This window comes from Cibotium barometz, chromosome 9 (assembly GCF_041138505.1).
Source record: "Cibotium barometz isolate CiBa-2024 chromosome 9, ASM4113850v1, whole genome shotgun sequence".
Taxonomy (NCBI): Eukaryota; Viridiplantae; Streptophyta; class Polypodiopsida; order Cyatheales; family Cibotiaceae; genus Cibotium; species Cibotium barometz.
The window spans coordinates 38465856-38489911 of record NC_141054.1 but is presented as its reverse complement, the minus strand read 5'-3'; positions in this window follow the sequence as shown (position 1 = coordinate 38489911).

Genomic DNA, 24056 nt, shown 5'->3' with positions numbered 1-24056 from the left:
TGAAAAGGTTGGAGTCGACTACATTGCTATAGGCTGCGATTTCACATCCGACGTGAGAAACCTTGGGTGGGCACCGGTACATGAGCATATGATCAAAACTAAGCCAGAGAGTAGAGAGTATATTAGGAAGGGGAGGCCAGTGGGTTGGGTTGCAGATTTCATCTTCTTGGACCTCCCATTTGTAGGGGTGCATCATGTACCGACCACACACCCTGTTTGGGATGTGTGTACAGAGAACCATGTGTGTTATGGTGTGGCCCTTTCTGCTTCGACATTATCAAACTCCGGTTGGTTGCTTATTATGGCATCATTGGGAGGTACATCTACAACCTTTTTTTGGAAAATGAGTGTATTTGATATTGTGTCCACATGAATCATCGCTCCTCTCACTTTGCATGCAAGAGATTTGATTGGGTGGGTGGAGAGGCTCTGTCGAGTTTCAGACTTGGTGATAGTACATCACATTGTTGTGCTTCACCACAACGCGTATAGCTACCTTGAGACTTCTAAGCTACGTACCGAGGTAAGATTGGTGTGTGCTTGTTCGCATGTTTTGTTAAAAATGTGTTAGCTATAGTCATGCTAATATTCATTATGTTGCTTGACATTTCAGTGTGTGCTTTTGATGGTGCATCATCGTGGGATGCATCCGCCATCTGACATTGGTGATAACCTGCCCTACTTTGATTACTTACACATAGACATGGTGTTGCGTCACTATATGCTAGATGCATATATGGCATTGGTCCCCCTCAGGAGAGGCATGGCAAGGGAGTCTTGAGAGGAGCCTATGAAGAGGTATTTGCCTTGAGTTGGGATGTGGCACAGCTCCCATCCTCAAGGCATGTTTGCTACGTGTTTGTGCATCCATTGGATGAGAGACTTATCACTTCTTATGTTCATCCTTTGCTTCACACTAGGAAGCACCCTAGGGAGGATGATTCTACATCTTTTAAAGATGAGGATGTGGACAAAACTGCAGGTGCAAACCCATTCGATGATTAGTGAGCCCTGCACCTTCACTAGCTACACGTTTCTTGCTATTTATGGATATTTATGATAGGGTTTTGATTGCTAGGAGTTTTTGATGTGGTGTATGTTTTTGACATATCATGGACATATATGACACGGTTCTAGTTTTGATGCTATCAGTTTATCTTCTGAGTGGGGATTTCTGAAAGCTAACATATCGTTTGGTTTCTTGGAAAAGTGTGTTGCTGAAGTATGCTGAAGCAATGGCAAGATCTATGGCGGATGATGAATGGTGTGAGAAGGATGTCCAATAAAATCAACTAAGGCGCAACATCTTCATTGATGATGAGTGTGACTCATCTTAATCATTTAGATTAGCTCTTATATTTGTGTTTTGGTTTTGTTGTTGCGGGGTGATCTTTTTTCCTAGTATCTTGTTTAATTGTTAGTCTTTCGATATTAAACTCACATAAGCTGCAAATATATCGAGGGTCTGTACAATGCATTCAAAAACAAGAAAATAAATTTTATACTGTAATCTTTTATTGTGGATACAAAATCTTCATTAGTGATAAGTGTAACTTGTCTTTATCTTTGTTTTTCATTTTTTTACATAGTGATAAAGTACCCTCTTTTCTTGGTCGATCGTGTGTCTTTTTGATGGGTTCCACTCGGTTATTTTGGTTTTCTTGAAAAGTATTGTTCTGTGTTTGGTAGAACTCGACATATACCGGCCCCATGCACAAAAAACCAAGTAGATATGAGAATTGCAAAGTGGCACCATGCACAAAAAACCAAGTAGATATGAGAATTGCAAAGTGGCACCATGCACAAAAAACCAAGTAGATATGAGAATTGCAAAGTGGCACCATGCAAAATTGTTGGATACTTGTAAACTTCATTGGAGACTTTCCAAAACTGAATATCCTCATTTTTCATGCATCAACCAACACCATGCTAACCTACCCACCTTTATTCTCATAAGCCTTTCTCTTTATATGAATTGTATATGGCCTGGACCAGTGGTACCATAGCTCTACGGGGCCCCCCTCATGCCCAAAACACATTAAAATAAATTAGCCATGTTTATATACATTATATGGACCTTCCATCATCATCTCATCTCCTACAGACTCATCAATAAGGCCCACTAGAACTTATACAGCCCTAAAAAATAACAGTCCACCAAATAGGCAACTTTAGCCCCATCAAACACCCATGAAAGCATTTCAAATCACCTTAACACTGTCCTTTTTAAGGGTTTGTATTTTAGTTCGTAGACATATTTAACTAAGAATCTCAAAATATGCTCTAAGGTGCATGATCTATGGTAGTAGGGGATTTGAGAAAAAATAGAACCAAGTCTTAAATAGTTACTCTTGCCACTTAGATTGACCTCTAATATGACTATGGTCTGAGACAGCACTACTTGATTTCACAGTATCATGCATAACGGGTGAGAAAAAACATCCACACATGCTAGAAAAACTAGAGTCGATTCTACATGAGTATAGGTATCAACCATTATAAGGTTTTTGTCATACAAAATTTGTTTACATATTTTGAAAAGTCGTCATATTGTTAGCATAGGCTCGCTAACATGGTGGAAAACACATGCTTCTACACACATAGCCATGAGGTACACAAACATGAGCATGGAGTAAGAGACATGGATCAAGAACAAGATAAAGACACAAGAAAAATGGAATAGTGTATTCCATGTCCAATTTGCATACAAGAGGGGATTTATATAGCCATCCAACCATGTGACTGTTAGGATACCCATGTGACTATTGGGCTCCCATAACGTCCACAAGATCCTAACTCCCCACTAGCCCTCTTGTAACCACTTCTTGATATGACGTATACACCCGAGCTACTGCCAAAATGCTAGGGGATGTTCGTACACCTGTCAACTCCCCACTAGCCCTCTTGTAACCACTTCTTGATATGACGTATACACCCGAGCTACTGCCAAAATGCTAGGGGATGTTCGTACACCTATCAACTCTTTCCCTTTGTTTAATTGGGGGTGTACTATCTCTTATCAATGCCAAAGTGCATCATCAAAATGTGTGAATAAGTGGCTGCTAGAAGGTATGTGTCAGTGAAGCTTGCTAGCCTAGGCCACCAATTTCGGCCTCCTCTTCCTCTTTGTGGATGTGGATGTAGTCATCCACATTAACCAATTTTGTGAGTAGATGTAGCCACCTACTTTTGTTCCATGTGTCCGGGAATTCACCTTCATCTCTAGAAGTTTGTCTCTGAGAGTCTGGGAAGTTTGCTTCACTCCAAGTGTCCACAAACTGAGTCCTCCCTTGGGTCCTAAAATTACAACACCCAACAAGTAATTGTGTTCTAGAAATCATTACATCATTTTTCTCTATAATTTGCTTATGCTTTTAACATTTTCATTTTGGTTTTCTTTTCGTTTTTCCTAGACTTTCATGCGACTCGTCGGTAGAGACCTCTTTGGGTCTCTTCTCCAACCCTCATGCCTTCTGGACTTATAGGCGACTTGGTAGGGACCTCATTGGACCTCTCCTCCAGCCCTCATGCCTTATTCTTGGAATTATAGGCGACTCGGTAGGGACCTCTCTAGGACTCTCCTCTGGCCCTCATGCCTTATTGTAAGATTCCTCCCCCATCCCCTTTTTGATGTCTAGTATCTTTCCCTGTAATCAATCCCTCTTCAGAAATATAAAGACCTTGTTTCTATCTGTTTTAGCCTAGAGAGAGAAAAATATTCTAGAGAGAGAATATTCAGATTTTGAATATTTTTGGATAGAAAAATATCTCTTCTAATTCAGATGAGTTCCCCTGAAACAGAAATTCAAAAAGAATTTTCCAATGTGCAATTGGAATTAATTGAAAATAGGTATAAAGAACCTTAGCCTAAGGGTCTAGATTTTCAGAAATCTTTAGACTATGGTCCAATTAAGGTTCCTATGGACCAATAGCATCAATCCATGTGTAGGGAGGAGATAAATCCAACTTGTAAAAAGAAAATACCCAAAAATGAGTAAATGCTCACATGAGGTGAAGAGTTGAAAATGTACAAGGTTTATTAGTAAAAAACTATGTGCAATATTAAAAATATGAGATATTTTGGGTATAATGATTTTATTATGACACATATGTAAGGAAGGGGAGTCCCTTAAATGCTCACATAAGATGAAGAGTTGAAAATGTACAAGGTTTATTAATAAAAAACTATGAGCAATATTAAAATGATTCCATTATGACACATATGTAAGGAAGGGGAGTTCTTTAAAGGAGGTGCATATTTCACATAAGATGAAGAGTTGAAAATGTACAAGGTTTATTAGTAAAAAAACTATGAGCAATATTAAAATGATTCCATTATGACACATATGTAAGGAAGGGGAATTCTTTAAAGGAGGTGCATATTTCACATAAGATGAAGAGTTGAAAATGTACAAGGTTTATTAGTAAAAAAAAAACTATGAGCAATATTAAAATGATTCCATTATGACACATATGTAAGGAAGGGGAGTTCTTTAAAGGAGGTGCATATTTCACATGCTTGAATGAGTTTTAAACTCATAAAAATTGAGATATTTCATCTCTCCTCTCTCCTCATTCAAGTCTAGTTCCAAAAAGTTAGCTTAACTGACCTAAAAATGGTCAAATATTGACCAAACTGATTTAGAAAATTCTAGAATCAGTTTGTTTGGTTAGGAGCTCAATTTTTCCTATAAATAGAAGCCTCCCCCTTGTTGAAAAATATATAGTGTTTATGCATCGTTACTCTACTCCACCTAAGCCAGAAACTGTGAATTCATTTAATAATTCACTAGTTTTTGGAGCTTCCCTCTTTCTTCAATCTCCATTAGTGGCTCCATCAACATACTTAACCAATTGATTGGTTGGGGGCCTCTACCGTGAACAAAGAATCAAGCAAGTTGTAAGGTAATTAGTGAATATTGATCTTTCTATAATTTCTCAATGTTTCTCTCTTCTCAACCCCTCTCAAGCTTGAGAAGTTTAATTGGTATGGTTTTTTTTAAAATACTATTGAAGTTTGAATAGTAGTGAAGAGTTACATAAGTTAATAAATGCTATTGAAGTTAATTTTCATTTATGTTTAAATTCTAATGATTTTTATGTAAATTCTCTCTCTCACTCAAGAAATGGTCATACTCATGACCCGTTCTCAATCCAAATCAAGCTTTTCTTAAAGCTTTTCCTTAACCCAAGATTAAGCTATGCTTGAGGCCAATTTAATGGCTTTTTTCTATGCTTTTAGTTTATGCATATTGATGATTCAATCCACTATAGATTAATGATCCAATTAGAGATCATTTTAATTATTTCCTTAATGATAAGCTTTATCCCTTAGAAAAAATTGAGATTTATCAGTCATAGCAGCGGAGCTATGGCAAAATTTTTATAAAAATTATGCATAAAATAATTTCATTCAAAGCATAAAAAGAGGACTTCCTACCATATTCTAGGAATTATCATCCTAGATTAATTGAAAGAATTTCATTATAATCATGGAGAAATTGAATTTTAATATCATGCATAGAAGTATGCATAAAGGAAATTTTTTTATATCAAAAGTGATACTTTTATCATTTTTAATTTTCATGCATAGAAGTATGCATAAAGGATAATTTTTTTATATTAAAAGTGTTATTTTTATCATTTTTAATTTTCATGCATAGAAGGATGCATAAAGGAAAATTTTTTATATCAAAAGTGTTACTTTTATCATTTTTAATTTTCATGCATAGAAGTATGCATAAAGGATAATTTTTTTATATCAAAAGTGTTACTTTTATCATATTGGATTTCATGCATAGAGGTATGCATAAAAGTTGAATATTTTATTATAAAAGTGTTACTTTTAGCATAATTGAATTTCATGCATAGAGGTATGCATAAAAGATATGGGAAGTGATAAGATATGATAAGATGCATGTGGATGTGGATGTGGATGTATGAATGTGGATGTATGGATGTGAATGTGGATGTGGATGTGGATGTATGAATGTGGATGTATGGATGTGGATGTGGATGTATGAATGTGGATGTATGGATGTGAATGTGGATGTGGATGTGGATGTATGAATGTGGATGTATGGATGTATGAATGTGGATGTATGGATGTGAATGAGGATGTAGATGTGGATGCATGGATGTAAATGTGGATGTGGATGTATGGATGTATGCATGTAGATGTGGATGCATGAATGTGGATGTATGGATGTGAATGAGGATATAGATGTGGATGTATGGATGTGAATGTACATGTAGATAAAGATGTATATATGTGAATGGGAATGTGGATGTGGATATGGATGTATGTATGTGAATGGGAATGTGGATGTGGATGTATGTATGCATGTGGATGTGGATATGGATGTGTATGTATGAATGTGGATATGGGATGTGGATGTATAAATGAGGATGTGAAAATGGAGATAAGCATGTAGATGTGGATGTATGGATGTGAATGTGGATGTGGATGTGGATGTATGAATGTGGATGTATGGATGTGAATGAGGATGTGGATGTGGTGCATGTATGTAAATGTGGATGTGTATGTATGGATGTAGGCATGTAGATGTGGATGCATGAATGTGGATGTATGGATGTGAATGAGGATATAGATGTGGATGTATGGATGTGAATGTGCATGTAGATATGGATGTATAGATGTGAATGAGAATGTGGATGTGGATGTGGATGTGGATGTATGTATGTATGTATGTGGATGTGGATGTATGAATGAGGATGTGATAATGAATGTATGCATGTGGATGTGGATATGGATGTGTAAGTATGAATGCGGATATGGATGTGGATATGGATGTGTATGTATGAATGTGGATATGGGATGTGGATGTATAAATGAGGATGTGAAAATGGAGATAAGCATGTAGATATGGATGTATGGATGTGAATGTGGATGTGGATGTGGATGTATGGATGTGGATATGGATGTGAATATATGATATGTGATGTGAAGGAATCTGAAGTGAAGAGATGGAAAATGATATGATTGGATGAGTACACATATAAATGAAATGTGGAATAAGTAATGTGGATTGCATGAGGGATAATGTGGAAAAATGAGAGTTAATATAGAAATTGTATTTGTAAACCGTTTGTAAATGCTGTTTGTAAATGGCTGTTTTATGTCAAGAATGCTGGGAAAGCATTTTGACCGTCTTGTGATTAAGGTCGTGGAGACCTAACTGATAAAGTTGCAACTGCTGACGGAGAGTCAATGGAGGACGTCTCGCGTAGCAAGGTCGGCCGAGGTCTTGACCAGCCTCGGTTCGATTAAAATGGTGAGCTTCCGGTACGGTGGATGAGGGACCAAGGAAGCGGCCTATGAGTGAAGCGCTAGGTCACCTGCGAAGGATCCTAGAGGGTGCTGACCATACGGTGCTCGGGCTCTGGGTCGCCTAGGATACCCACGCGTGCGTCGAGGAAGATATTGGAACAAGGAGTAAGAGTTGTTTTCTGGAACCGGGCATGGATCTGGTTGACTGACCTTGCTGGTCCTCAACGGATGAGTCCATGGCTCTTTTATATGGATCTGTTGGTTGATCTTGCTGATCTTCAACGAGAGTCCATCTTGATAAGTGATTATATTGTTGAGTATTATGGGCTAGGAACTATTGAAACGGCCCCTGTGTGGACAGGTGGTGAGCGTTCTAGTTGCCAATGATGCCATAGATACTTTGATGAAGGAATGATGGGAAATTATGAATCAACTGGATAAATTGGGAGATTGTGATCAGTGGTACTATGGTTTCATTAAAGGATTGTTTTAAAGTTAGCTGATGCTAAGAAAAAGGCAATTTTCATATTGGGTGTGTAAGTGGTGTGGCTAGTTTTATGTTTGCATGAAATTCCGGCTAGGGGGCCTTGGAACTCTTTTCCTTGGTACCCGGGACAAAACCTAACCAAATTCCAAATTGGATCCCATCACTACAGTGGTTGGGCGGTTGGCTAACCCATGGGATCGGATGGGGTTAGGCTGGACTGATGGATCCGTAAATCGAGACTAAATTTCTGTTATTACGATAGATAAAGTAAATCCCGGATAGTAATTGTTCTATGGATAGGAATCAACGGCTGTGCCTCCTTGGTGGGGAAAAAAGCGTTGATCCCAATGATCCAAGTGCAAGTTTCTTCCTTGATCTGACCAAGTATCTTTATAGATGCAGTCGGATCTGTTTGATCAGTAAGAGTTTTGACTACGTTAGAGTAAAAATTATCCTGGTGGAATCGCCCGTGCTTTCCGGATAAGGGAAGTTTTTCCGGGTCTGGTTTTGGAATAACCGATGGATTAGTCTTTTGTCCGGATATCCGTGGACGAGGCCCCGAGTGTGGGACCTTGCCTCGCGCAAGAAGTGCTACTTCCGCTGCTAGTACCCCGAATCCGTTGCGCGGTGGGAACAGGGATCTCACAGTTGGTATCAGAGCATTTGGTTAATAAACATCAACTGAGAAGACAAATATGTCAAAAATTTATCAAGAAACACAAAAAGGTTATAATTGTGTGATATAATTCATACAATTTTATATTTAAACTGAGAGTCGTAATTTGGTAATTGGGTCTTCAAATGGAAGTTTTGCAATTATATAGAACCCTGACTTGCTTGAGGCCTAGACATGATGGTATTTACCTTATAATTCCAAGGGCCGTGACTACCCGTATATACCGAGAGTATACTGCAGCTCTTTACTGACAGTATATACGAGTAAATCTAAGACTTGAAATTTTAAGCGTTAATGCTATCTAGATGATGATTTCGAATGTGATTGATATGATTTTAATTTTGTTTGAGAATTGATGAATTGATTTGGATTCTGATTGAAAATGCTGATTGGAAAATGTTGATTTCTAAAAATTAGTTGAAATATAATGAAACCTCAATGAGGGGGAATGGGACGAGTCCCTGTGATGATATTCATAACTAGAATGATGATAATGAATTCAGCCAATCACTATGAGGTTAGTGGGTTGTGCTGTTAGATTGCTACTGTTAATACTTGACCGGTAGATCAAGTTAAGGGATGTCAAATTGAGGACTAGCTTAACTGAAATTCTCGTGAAAGAATGTTCAGAAGGAAATTTTTCGGTCTAATGGACAATTATCATGTTAAAGATATGAATGATAGATCTGAATGAATTGTTATTTAATTATGAGTTCTATATAAGGGATATTTATCCCAGTATTCTGTTGGGTTGACCAGAATATAAGGAACCCCAGAATAAAATTGGATCTTAAGAAAAAGAGTTGTCCTCTACCTTGCGAGATGAGGACATCTCGCACTTTTTAAGTGGGGTAGAATGTAAGATTCCTCCCCAGCCTTCGAGGTATACAGGAGTAAGAATCTCCCTTTCTGATCTTATAATTATTCCCTCTCTGTTTTAAGGATTCAGAACAATGAGTCAGAAGTGAGAATCGATGTTTTGGATATCAAGGTTTTGGTCTTCATTCGAGTACGGCCCAAAAGAAGTTCTTTATCTCTTGGGGAGTATATGAAGTTATCCCCCAGATATTGTGAGCCTTATATCTGAATTCAATGAAAGTAGGTGACTTAGCCTACAAGCTTCTTTTATCTCTTCATCTCAAAATTCTAAATGCCTTCTATAGAAAAATGTGTCAAACCCAAATCATGGAAAGACGGTAAAACTTCAGTGGCAAGTTACCGTTGGCTTCTAAGTTACGCTAGCTCCTTCCTTTATATAAGTCGTAACTTTTACTTGTCGCTCACAGTAATCTTACTTCCATCGATCTCCTTTCTTTCTTAATCTCCTTCATGGCTTGGCAACAAGAACTAGTTTTATCCCTAATGATTTCTCACCTTCAAGACGCAAGGGAGTCTGTGAAGAAAGATTTTATAGAGCAGTATGAGCGCTCACTTTTCCCTCACTTGGGAACTTCTGTAGCGCAGACAAAATGGCGGACCTATCAAGACATAACTAGGGTAACACCCTGGGGTCAGCAGCACTTTCGTAACAATGTCCGCTTGGCCATGGTTATTGAAGCTTTGGGTTTGGGTCCCCGATACTACTGTGTCATGAGATCAAGGCATCTTGGGTTTTCTGAGCGGGTCTTCTTACTGGCATGTTTTCTTCCTCATGAGAAGATATGCCTTTATCCCGTTTTTGGCTTGCCTCTCAGAGGTCCTTTTGTTAGATCACCTCATACCACTGAGATAGGTGCGGCAATAACCAGCAGAATCATTCCCATAGATGCGTTACCCTATACTTGTGCAGCTTGTGAGGACTGCTTTTGTGACCATATGATGGACGGGCTTATGGAAGTGTAAAGAGTTTCTCTATCTTTACTGTATAAGTTCCGAGAATGAATAAAGTTTAAATCTTGTTCTTATTTTGAATCTTGCTCTCTTTAAGACTTTTCTTGGTGGTTAATCGTGATTAAAATTTTTCTCTAAGTCTCATATTCGTGTATCTTGCAAAATTATTCCAAGTTGCGAGATGAGGACATCTCGCGTTTTTTAAGTGGGGTAGAATGTAAGATTCCTCCCCCATCCCCTTTTTGATGTCTAGTATCTTTCCCTGTAATCAATCCCTCTTCAGAAATATAAAGACCTTGTTTCTATCTGTTTTAGCCTAGAGAGAGAAAAATATTCTAGAGAGAGAATATTCAGATTTTGAATATTTTTGGATAGAAAAATATCTCTTCTAATTCAGATGAGTTCCCCTGAAACAGAAATTCAAAAAGAATTTTCCAATGTGCAATTGGAATTAATTGAAAATAGGTATAAAGAACCTTAGCCTAAGGGTCTAGATTTTCAGAAATCTTTAGACTATGGTCCAATTAAGGTTCCTATGGACCAATAGCATCAATCCATGTGTAGGGAGGAGATAAATCCAACTTGTAAAAAGAAAATACCCAAAAATGAGTAAATGCTCACATGAGGTGAAGAGTTGAAAATGTACAAGGTTTATTAGTAAAAAACTATGTGCAATATTAAAAATATGAGATATTTTGGGTATAATGATTTTATTATGACACATATGTAAGGAAGGGGAGTCCCTTAAATGCTCACATAAGATGAAGAGTTGAAAATGTACAAGGTTTATTAATAAAAAACTATGAGCAATATTAAAATGATTCCATTATGACACATATGTAAGGAAGGGGAGTTCTTTAAAGGAGGTGCATATTTCACATAAGATGAAGAGTTGAAAATGTACAAGGTTTATTAGTAAAAAAACTATGAGCAATATTAAAATGATTCCATTATGACACATATGTAAGGAAGGGGAATTCTTTAAAGGAGGTGCATATTTCACATAAGATGAAGAGTTGAAAATGTACAAGGTTTATTAGTAAAAAAAAAACTATGAGCAATATTAAAATGATTCCATTATGACACATATGTAAGGAAGGGGAGTTCTTTAAAGGAGGTGCATATTTCACATGCTTGAATGAGTTTTAAACTCATAAAAATTGAGATATTTCATCTCTCCTCTCTCCTCATTCAAGTCTAGTTCCAAAAAGTTAGCTTAACTGACCTAAAAATGGTCAAATATTGACCAAACTGATTTAGAAAATTCTAGAATCAGTTTGTTTGGTTAGGAGCTCAATTTTTCCTATAAATAGAAGCCTCCCCCTTGTTGAAAAATATATAGTGTTTATGCATCGTTACTCTACTCCACCTAAGCCAGAAACTGTGAATTCATTTAATAATTCACTAGTTTTTGGAGCTTCCCTCTTTCTTCAATCTCCATTAGTGGCTCCATCAACATACTTAACCAATTGATTGGTTGGGGGCCTCTACCGTGAACAAAGAATCAAGCAAGTTGTAAGGTAATTAGTGAATATTGATCTTTCTATAATTTCTCAATGTTTCTCTCTTCTCAACCCCTCTCAAGCTTGAGAAGTTTAATTGGTATGGTTTTTTTTAAAATACTATTGAAGTTTGAATAGTAGTGAAGAGTTACATAAGTTAATAAATGCTATTGAAGTTAATTTTCATTTATGTTTAAATTCTAATGATTTTTATGTAAATTCTCTCTCTCACTCAAGAAATGGTCATACTCATGACCCGTTCTCAATCCAAATCAAGCTTTTCTTAAAGCTTTTCCTTAACCCAAGATTAAGCTATGCTTGAGGCCAATTTAATGGCTTTTTTCTATGCTTTTAGTTTATGCATATTGATGATTCAATCCACTATAGATTAATGATCCAATTAGAGATCATTTTAATTATTTCCTTAATGATAAGCTTTATCCCTTAGAAAAAATTAAGATTTATCAGTCATAGCAGCGGAGCTATGGCAAAATTTTTATAAAAATTATGCATAAAATAATTTCATTCAAAGCATAAAAAGAGGACTTCCTACCATATTCTAGGAATTATCATCCTAGATTAATTGAAAGAATTTCATTATAATCATGGAGAAATTGAATTTTAATATCATGCATAGAAGTATGCATAAAGGAAATTTTTTTATATCAAAAGTGATACTTTTATCATTTTTAATTTTCATGCATAGAAGTATGCATAAAGGATAATTTTTTTATATTAAAAGTGTTATTTTTATCATTTTTAATTTTCATGCATAGAAGGATGCATAAAGGAAAATTTTTTATATCAAAAGTGTTACTTTTATCATTTTTAATTTTCATGCATAGAAGTATGCATAAAGGATAATTTTTTTATATCAAAAGTGTTACTTTTATCATATTGGATTTCATGCATAGAGGTATGCATAAAAGTTGAATATTTTATTATAAAAGTGTTACTTTTAGCATAATTGAATTTCATGCATAGAGGTATGCATAAAAGATATGGGAAGTGATAAGATATGATAAGATGCATGTGGATGTGGATGTGGATGTATGAATGTGGATGTATGGATGTGAATGTGGATGTGGATGTGGATGTATGAATGTGGATGTATGGATGTGGATGTGGATGTATGAATGTGGATGTATGGATGTGAATGTGGATGTGGATGTGGATGTATGAATGTGGATGTATGGATGTATGAATGTGGATGTATGGATGTGAATGAGGATGTAGATGTGGATGCATGGATGTAAATGTGGATGTGGATGTATGGATGTATGCATGTAGATGTGGATGCATGAATGTGGATGTATGGATGTGAATGAGGATATAGATGTGGATGTATGGATGTGAATGTACATGTAGATAAAGATGTATATATGTGAATGGGAATGTGGATGTGGATATGGATGTATGTATGTGAATGGGAATGTGGATGTGGATGTATGTATGCATGTGGATGTGGATATGGATGTGTATGTATGAATGTGGATATGGGATGTGGATGTATAAATGAGGATGTGAAAATGGAGATAAGCATGTAGATGTGGATGTATGGATGTGAATGTGGATGTGGATGTGGATGTATGAATGTGGATGTATGGATGTGAATGAGGATGTGGATGTGGTGCATGTATGTAAATGTGGATGTGTATGTATGGATGTAGGCATGTAGATGTGGATGCATGAATGTGGATGTATGGATGTGAATGAGGATATAGATGTGGATGTATGGATGTGAATGTGCATGTAGATATGGATGTATAGATGTGAATGAGAATGTGGATGTGGATGTGGATGTGGATGTATGTATGTATGTATGTGGATGTGGATGTATGAATGAGGATGTGATAATGAATGTATGCATGTGGATGTGGATATGGATGTGTAAGTATGAATGCGGATATGGATGTGGATATGGATGTGTATGTATGAATGTGGATATGGGATGTGGATGTATAAATGAGGATGTGAAAATGGAGATAAGCATGTAGATATGGATGTATGGATGTGAATGTGGATGTGGATGTGGATGTATGGATGTGGATATGGATGTGAATATATGATATGTGATGTGAAGGAATCTGAAGTGAAGAGATGGAAAATGATATGATTGGATGAGTACACATATAAATGAAATGTGGAATAAGTAATGTGGATTGCATGAGGGATAATGTGGAAAAATGAGAGTTAATATAGAAATTGTATTTGTAAACCGTTTGTAAATGCTGTTTGTAAATGGCTGTTTTATGTCAAGAATGCTGGGAAAGCATTTTGACCGTCTTGTGATTAAGGTCGTGGAGACCTAACTGATAAAGTTGCAACTGCTGACGGAGAGTCAATGGAGGACGTCTCGCGTAGCAAGGTCGGCCGAGGTCTTGACCAGCCTCGGTTCGATTAAAATGGTGAGCTTCCGGTACGGTGGATGAGGGACCAAGGAAGCGGCCTATGAGTGAAGCGCTAGGTCACCTGCGAAGGATCCTAGAGGGTGCTGACCATACGGTGCTCGGGCTCTGGGTCGCCTAGGATACCCACGCGTGCGTCGAGGAAGATATTGGAACAAGGAGTAAGAGTTGTTTTCTGGAACCGGGCATGGATCTGGTTGACTGACCTTGCTGGTCCTCAACGGATGAGTCCATGGCTCTTTTATATGGATCTGTTGGTTGATCTTGCTGATCTTCAACGAGAGTCCATCTTGATAAGTGATTATATTGTTGAGTATTATGGGCTAGGAACTATTGAAACGGCCCCTGTGTGGACAGGTGGTGAGCGTTCTAGTTGCCAATGATGCCATAGATACTTTGATGAAGGAATGATGGGAAATTATGAATCAACTGGATAAATTGGGAGATTGTGATCAGTGGTACTATGGTTTCATTAAAGGATTGTTTTAAAGTTAGCTGATGCTAAGAAAAAGGCAATTTTCATATTGGGTGTGTAAGTGGTGTGGCTAGTTTTATGTTTGCATGAAATTCCGGCTAGGGGGCCTTGGAACTCTTTTCCTTGGTACCCGGGACAAAACCTAACCAAATTCCAAATTGGATCCCATCACTACAGTGGTTGGGCGGTTGGCTAACCCATGGGATCGGATGGGGTTAGGCTGGACTGATGGATCCGTAAATCGAGACTAAATTTCTGTTATTACGATAGATAAAGTAAATCCCGGATAGTAATTGTTCTATGGATAGGAATCAACGGCTGTGCCTCCTTGGTGGGGAAAAAAGCGTTGATCCCAATGATCCAAGTGCAAGTTTCTTCCTTGATCTGACCAAGTATCTTTATAGATGCAGTCGGATCTGTTTGATCAGTAAGAGTTTTGACTACGTTAGAGTAAAAATTATCCTGGTGGAATCGCCCGTGCTTTCCGGATAAGGGAAGTTTTTCCGGGTCTGGTTTTGGAATAACCGATGGATTAGTCTTTTGTCCGGATATCCGTGGACGAGGCCCCGAGTGTGGGACCTTGCCTCGCGCAAGAAGTGCTACTTCCGCTGCTAGTACCCCGAATCCGTTGCGCGGTGGGAACAGGGATCTCACACTTATTCTTGGACTTATAGGCGACTCGGTAGGGACCTCTCTAGGACTCTCCTCTTGCCCTCATGCTGTATTCTTAGATTTAAAGAGATGACTCCTCTCCTTTGGCCCTCATGCCGTATTCTTGGACTTAAAAAGCGACTCGGTAGGGACCTCTCTAGGCCTATCCTCCAGCCCTCATGCCATATTCTTGGACTTACAAATGACTTCATAAGGATCTCTTTGGGCTTCTCCTCCAACCCTCATTGCGTAACTCTTTTTAATGCTTAATCAATATAATTTTTGCTTGGTAAAGACCATCTTTCAAGGTAACATACAACAAATGATGTATTTGGAATTGGCCAATTACTCACTATCTATCTCCATTTTATCTATCTCCATTAGGTCATCCACTCCGAGTTCCATGGAGGTAAAGGATGCGTTCTATGTACTCTATGATGAGTTGGATCATCAAAATGTCAGACAAGATCATAGTCATAATATGTACATGAAGAAGTGACCTCTCAACAGAGAAGTTAGAGCCCAAAAGTCAAACTGGGTGGTGTCATCACAGAAAGACCACCTGCCTATGGCATGACTTCAAACAAAGCATCATTATGAGCAGCATCATTTACGATATTCTAACCTCATGGTGGGTATCATCATTACACGGTACATGATCCTTATGAGGAATCTTGGCATCATCATGAGTATTATCAACAACAAATTAGATTACCATGTGTAATAACATAATCACATATCATCTTTGGATCCATGTCAATGGGATCCTCAACTTTTTAAACACTTATGATGTGAGTCAACACCTCTTTGGGTTTCTATATTTTACTAGATTTACAGGCAACTAGCGCCATACCTTCTTAGATTTATAGGAAGCTTAGCTCCAAACCTCACTGGATTTATAGGCAGCTTCAGTAGGGACCTCTTTGGGCCTCTCCTCCGGCTCCAAACCTTACTAGATTTATAGGCAGCTAGCTCCATATCTTCTTGGATTTATAAACAGCTTAGCTCTAAATCTCACTTTATCATTTAACTTTCATTTTAATGTTGTGAGCAAAGCATGTGAACAACTTAGGAGCTTTTAGAAAGCGCCATTTGTATGTAACAAAATCTGCATTAGCCACATCATCTCATTGTGACATAATCTCAAGCAAACACGTGTATCAATGTCATTAAAGCATCATGATGTGCATCAACGTGTGCATCATAAAGAAACCATAAGAATATATTCTACATGATAGACTTTCTTGACATGCATCAGCTTGATAAAAATAATATCACATACAAATCCATCACATGTAATCACTGTTAGGCCCTTATTATTAGGATCCTCACAACCTGTGCAAGTAAGTAACCTCATCATACTCATCACATTGAGAAATTTCCTGCACAAGGTTAGATATCATACTTGAATCATCTTGAGAGGTCAAGTGGAAGGGAAGAAAGTGCCCATCAAAAAGCATTAGAAAAATCCATAAATAAAAACGCAATTGCATTATATAATGACCTATGTTGTTTAGAGAGACTATAGCACAAAAAAATATGCAGAATTTGAGCCTAATTTACTGAAGAGAAGCTAAGAGCTATAGCTTTTCTTTTTGCAGCATAGCAATCCGCCGATGCTTCTATGAAGATTTATGACCTCTACAATGCTACCCAATTTTGTAAAAATTTGTAATAGAGGCATAGTTTTCACCTGACATCTAAACAAGAGTTGTAGATTAGATCGAGATCTACAACTTTTCTTTTTATGGAATAGCAATGTGATGCTTCTATGAAGAGTTATGCCTTTTGCAAGATTTAGCATTTTTTGAAAGAATGGGTTGGGATTGCATCTTCTCTACTTCTTCTTTCTACATCTTCCTCCTTAGAATGAGAAGTTAGGAGAGTGAAATGGGAAAGCTACAAGAAAGGTCAAGGTTTTTCCATTTGGTTCAGGGTGAAAAGCAATAGAAAAGATACAGAGATCCTTTCACCATACCAATGCTTTATGTTGTAGCATAATGTGTATTTGACTGACACATTGCTCTTAGTGACCAATGTAAAGTTCATTGCACTCTTTCTACTCTTTCTCCTCTCCCCAAAGGGATATGGTTGAAAAGATAGCTGCATAGGAACCTTATTAGTTGCATCTTGGGGAGTTTGGGACCGTAACTTGAGTATCTATTTTTGTAGATCAAGCATGGTTGAATATAACATACTCACAAGAGACAAAGAATTAGGGGGAGGATTAGAAATAGGTGATGGTGAAGAGAGATGTAGAGGAGGTTGCATGGATCCCATGTACCGAGAGTACTGAGAATAAGTAGAAAAAGGGTTCTGCTCCATACCAGGTCATCTGGGTTGCCCCAAATACTAAAGAGGTACCTGGGTAGTCCGTGTGGCAATGTGTGCACTTAAAGTTCTGGTCATGAACCTCCCATAGCCTGAGAAACCATGGGCTTAGATGAAGTTTTCCCCATGTTGTCATGCATAGGTGACTGCCCTTCACAATTATCCACTACCATAGAGGCTATGATAAGATGCTTTGCCATGAGTTTTGGTTTTCACAAATGTGTAGAGATAACTTGCACTAATCTGATTTTAGAGTTGTGTATACTTTGATGGTGGATTCACTGGACCCACAAAATCTAAACCCCTCTTTTAAAATGGTTCCAATGGTAAAATTGGATTATCTGGCATTCTATCAGCTAAAGAAGGTGGACCTAACTGTCTGCTAAAGAAGGTGGACCTAACTGCTAACAAACCAAGCACCCCTTTGCATATTGATGAGCATCTCTCAACACAGCAGGTCACCATAAACTTGCTTGTAATATTTTTTGACAGTAATAGAGCCTGAAGAATGCCCCCCTGATATTCCAGCATGGGCCTCCTATCAAACCAGGTTTTATTCAAACTCTAGTACACCTCTTTTGATGACCTAGTCTATGCCTCTTTTATACAACAAACCAACAATCACAACAAAAGACCTACTCTGTAAAGCCAATTGCCTCCTTTGATCTGTAGTTAAATTATTAGGCATCACCCTATCCAACAAGAAACCGAGCATCTGATTATAATATGAAGCAGTATCCAGCCCTTGAACTTGAAACAAATCACCATCTGGAAGCTTATCAGAGATCCCATCGCTACCTCCAAATAACTCAAATAGTTAGCTACAGCATGCTCTTTACCTAGGGTATGCATAATTGAAAAATCAAATTCTTGAAAAATCAAATTCCTGAAGAAGAAACATCCACCTAGCTAACCTCCCTGTAAGTTGTGGCTTATTAATCACGTACAACAATGCTTGGTGATCTACATGGAACATCACTTTATTGCCCAACAAATAATGTCTGAACTTCTGCATTGCATAAAACCATGCCTAATGCTTCTCATGCCTAATGCCTAATGTTCCATTCTTGGTGATCTACATGGAACATCACTTTATTGCCCAACAAATAATGTCTGAACTTCTGCATTGCATAAAACCATGCCTAATGCCTAAAACCATTGCATAAGACATGATCCTGTTGGCGTAATACACTGGCCTGAACCACTCTTTTATCTTCTCATGTATCAAAATAGCTCCAACAGCTACATGCAACGCATCCACAAACACATGAAATAGTAAATCCCATTGTGTGGCTGATGCACAATAGGTGCCACCACCAACATTTTTTTAAAAAGTTGAAAAGACCCCTCTTGTCTACTTGACCACACAAACTCCACCCCTTTCTTGGTAAGGTGAGATAAAGGAGCACACACATCTGACAAATATCATAGAAAACGGCTATGCCACTTCACTTGTCCCACAAACCTCATGATCTCAGTGACATTCTTTGGAGCCTTGGCCTTTTTAATTGTTTCCACCTTGCGGCGCAGATCAATTGACATGCCATATTGAGAAATAACTTGACCCAACAATACTCCTGACTTCACAGCAAAGGCACATTTAAAAGGATTCAAACTCATGCCAAACATCCTACAACAACACAAACTCCACCCCTTTCTTGGTAAGGTGAGACAAAGGAGCACATACATCTGACAAATATCATAGAAAACGGCTATGCCACTTCACTTGTCCCACAAACCTCATGATCTCAGTGACATTCTTTGGAGCCTTGGCCTTTTTAATTGCTTCCACCTTGCGCAGATCAATTGACATGCCATATTGAGAAATAACTTGACCCAACAATACTCCTGACTTCACAGCAAAGGCACATTTAAAAGGATTCAAACTCATGCCAAACATCCTACAACAACTCATAAAACATAACCGATAAATGGTCCATCCTTCTCCCAAAAACACTAAAATCATCGAGGTAAACTCTCATGAAATCCATCAAATATGGTTCCAAAGTTCTGTGTGATGTATCCAAAAAAGAAGAAGGACCATTCTTTAAGCCAAAGTTCATTATTATGCTCGCAAAAGATCCCCATTCAGTGATGAAGGCAGTCTTTTCCATGTCCTCTTCTGCCGTACGAACCTAGTTATAGCCTAAAAACCCATCTAAGAAGTTGTACATCTCATGACCAACCCCATCTTCTAATAGAGTATCACTAAAAGGTAAAGAAAACGGGTTTGAAATGGTTGCTGCATTTACTTCCTATAATCAACACATACCCTGATTTTACCATTTTTCTTTGGTACTACCACAATTGGTCATAACCAAGTCACTTTATCAACAGGTTTGATGAACCCAACCCTCAACAATTTATCAATTTCTTCTTTCACCAGCTTGGCATAATTTGGATTCATCCTGTATCTATGCTGAATCCCTGGTACTGCATCCTTCTTAAGATTAATTCTATGCTGGTATATAGCAGGATCTATTCCTTTCATATTTGAATACTCCTAGCCAAAAATTTCTTTAAACTCCATCAACAGAGTAACCAAGTCATCCAGGAATTGACCTCCAACAAAGACACTTACTTTCACTGGTTTTGGTTCTTCTTTAGAGCCCAAATTCAGCTCTTGTAATTCATCTGCACCAACACGAGAAGAATTCTACATATAGTGCTCAAATCTCTGCTCAGCCTCTCTAATGGCCTTCTGATCATCAAACCCAGATCTTCCATAACTATTTGGGAGCTCTAACCAAAGTCTATAGGCTGTGCTGGAATAGTTTGAGAAAACCCCCATATTCTTGCACAATCTTCTCTACATCTATCTCAAAAACTGGCACTACTGTTAGATTAGCAGCCAGATACATATCCTCCTGATCATCATCCTCTACCTCATTTGTAAAATTGATAGTCTAAGCTACCAGTGGCCTATGACATCTCTTCAAAAGAACCTTATTTGCTAAAGAAAGTTGAATTTCCTTTTTCGCAAATCTAATCACAGCGGTATCAGCGCCCTAATACCGTGAATAGCTTCAAGTCACTTCACCTCGTGAAACAGTAAGGGTTTCATGCCGTGAAAGCTTTAGATCATTTCATGTCGGGAATGGCCTCCTGAACTTTCACGTGCTCAAAAATTTTGATAAATTACAAGGTGTCAGAATAAGGTTTTCTATTTTTGGAAGGGGAATCCTGTGATTTTTGGTGTTTTGCAGCACTGATTTTGTGAGCGATTCACGGCGTGAAACTGCAGGAAATGGTTCATAGCGTGAATGACTTTTCTGCACTTTCACGTGAAAACTTTCTCGTGTCAAATTTGGTGTCTTTGGGTGCATAATACTTATCCAATTGATAGCAAATCGCCTATGCCACTCCTAAAGAACGAAATGCAAGTTCTTGGCACATTCAATGGTCCCTTATGTTTTTTATTTTTATGGATTTTTTTGAAACAAAAAGAAAAGAACACACCAACTTGCTCATTCATTGGTGGTTTTAATGATGCAAATATAAAAATTAACAAGAACAAACAGTGAAGCCTTATCTTAGAAACCATCCACTACTACAAACACACACAACATCACAACCAATTTCTCACAATTTTTTTTTCTACCACACACATCTTATCCATTCATTTTCCACACAAGGCACTACCAGAATGCAAGGGCAATAATGAATCCTATGCAATGGGAGCTAAAACTCTAAGAGGTTGGAAGAAACAAAGGTGTTTCCTTGGCAACGGTGCCAAAAATGTTATGGCTACCACACCTCCAAGAGGGAACTCTACACATTCACCTAATGGGTGAATGTGTGAGCAATAGATCACAACTATCATAGGGTACTTACCAATGCTTCGATCTTGAGTCCCTTGAGACCTCCAAGCTCACTCATTAAGCTCCAAACTCCAAGCTCCACCTCCACCTCCACCTCCACCTCCACCTCCACCTCCACCTCCACGCTATCACCATGGAGTCGCTCACACCTTTGCATAGGAAAATCACTCTCTCTCTCTCTCACTCTCTCACACAAGCATGAATCATACAAGCATAAAAGAGGCACAATGCTAGAATGTTCTCACTCCTTCAATCTCTCTCAAGACACGAAGGGAGAAATCTCAATAGCACAAAGGGGGATTATATCTCTTCATTATGAGAAAATGCCTTATGTACAATTGGCCCTTATCCACGCTTGGGCGCCCAAAACTTACTTATGAGGCCTTGGGTGGCCAATATCTCATAATGTACAACTTTTATAGTGCTGTTTCATGACACTTATTAATCTCCTAAATTGAGGATCATGTTTGTTAATCCAAAATGGGATTAACAAGTGGTCAGAAATCAGGTTGGCATTAGACCAGCTGGTCCGACGCCTCAATGGCGGGCGACAACAACCTCCAACTTGAGAAAATGCGGTGTTGTTGGAAATGCATTCAGAAGGTGAGTCTCTGGAAAGTTCTAGACTGTCTAATTCTCCTGTACCTAGTGGGGCAGGCAACTCTTTTTGGTGTTGGTGGCAATGGGGGAACTGGTAGAGGGTCCTCTTAAAATAATTGCTAGATATCATTACAATTGTGACTGTTCAACATGCATCCAAATTGAAGAGTGTCCGGAGGAAGTACTAGCTTTTGCAGTAACTCGAGCTAAAGCAAAGGTTAAGGGACCCCTGGATTGACTAGAACAAGATGAGGTTCAATAAGGGGCTCTGAGAAGGGGATCAATAAGATCCAAAGAAAGGTAGTACCTCCTCCTGATACCCATGTATTCTTCCAAGATGTTCTTGGGGGAAATATTCGTTCATCAAGTTTTAAGCAAAAGTCAACCCATACAAAGGATGGTAGGGGTGGTTCGTCAGAACTTTCCGAAGCCTTGTCAAACTTTCCAATTCATCTAACTTTTCAGCAAGTAATGAATTTCATACCTAGTTTCCGGGAGCAATTGGTGACAAAGCTTCTGACCTCAGAGGAGCCAGAGCCCATTAAGCAGGAAACTGTTCATCAGCAGAGTTCGGAGGATCCGATAACTTTGCTAAACTAGGTAGAGATTGATGTGGTGGATTATAAAGTGTCAACTATCCAAGCTGAATTGAAAGGCAAAGTATTGAAGGAAGTCTTCTTAGATGGGAGTTCGAGGGTCAGTATATTACTAGAAGTAGTTTATAGGCATAACAAGTTGGGGGTGTTGCAGCCAGCTCCATTTCAATTTAAAATGGCAGATCTGAGGAGACTGCAATCGCTTGGAATTTTGAGGAATCAGGACATAAGAGTGGCAGGCGTGAAATACAGAGTAAATTTTGTGGTTCTTAAGATGGATAGTGGAGAGAATTCTTATGACATGTTGTTGGGTAGACCATTTGAGGCTTATTTTGGCACGAAACCAGATGTCTCCCATTTTTGTGTTTTTGGGAGTGATGCCTATGTTCACATACCAAAGAAGCAGAGGGGGAAGCTTGATTCAAAGTCCTAGAAGCTTGTTTTAGTGGGATGATATAACTCTCTTTCCAAAGGCTACAAGTTATATGACCCAGAGCAGAATGAGGTTGTTGTCACCGGAGATGTTGTCTTTGATGAGCATGTTCTAGCTTCCACTGTTGAGAAGCCACTACTTCTTGGAGAACCAGATGATTATGAGGATGATTCCCAAGCTATTGTTCCAGCTAGCCAACCTAAGTCAGTTGTAGAGGTTAAGCCCAAGGCTGGAGATGTACCACAGCAGTAGGCAAGAGGCTCCGTGTTCTATTCAGGTACCAAAGTGGTTGTTGGATACCATTCGAGAGTCAGGTGTTACGGAGTATCCCTCCGAGTGGACCACAGAGGATGGACCTCAAAAATTGCACAGAGTTCATGATAAAAGTCAGTTAGAGGAGTTTTTACAGGTGAACTGTGCATTGTACTGTGGGACAACCCAACTCTTCTTACTTACCTAGGAGAATGGTCCGGGTGCAAGACGCTTTACCCTTGCCGCCACACCAGTTACCCAACCCAACTCTTCTTACTTACCTAGGAGAATGGTCCGGGTGCAAGACGCTTTACCCTTGCTGCCACACCAGTTCTGCCGCCACAACCACCACAGGCGAAGATCAATCAAGTGTTGATTGAAGATCCGTCAGAAGATGTTGATATGGTGTGGGAAATAGAACTTAGCGGATAATATTATGAGGATACGGTTGAGGTTACGCCAGAATACTACGTCCTACAAAATAACATGCCAATACCTGTGTTTCAAACCATGGTACAATGGAAGGCCAAGGAAGTGAACTCAAATTTGAGAAGGGGACCGCTACAATGCTTTGGCTATGGAGGGCCACATTGAGTAGCCGATTGCCCAAATAAGAATATGAGTCATACACATCAACCACAGCAAGTGGCGGTTTCACCCAATGACATGCCAGTGCTCACCTGTACTAAATGTGGGATTGATA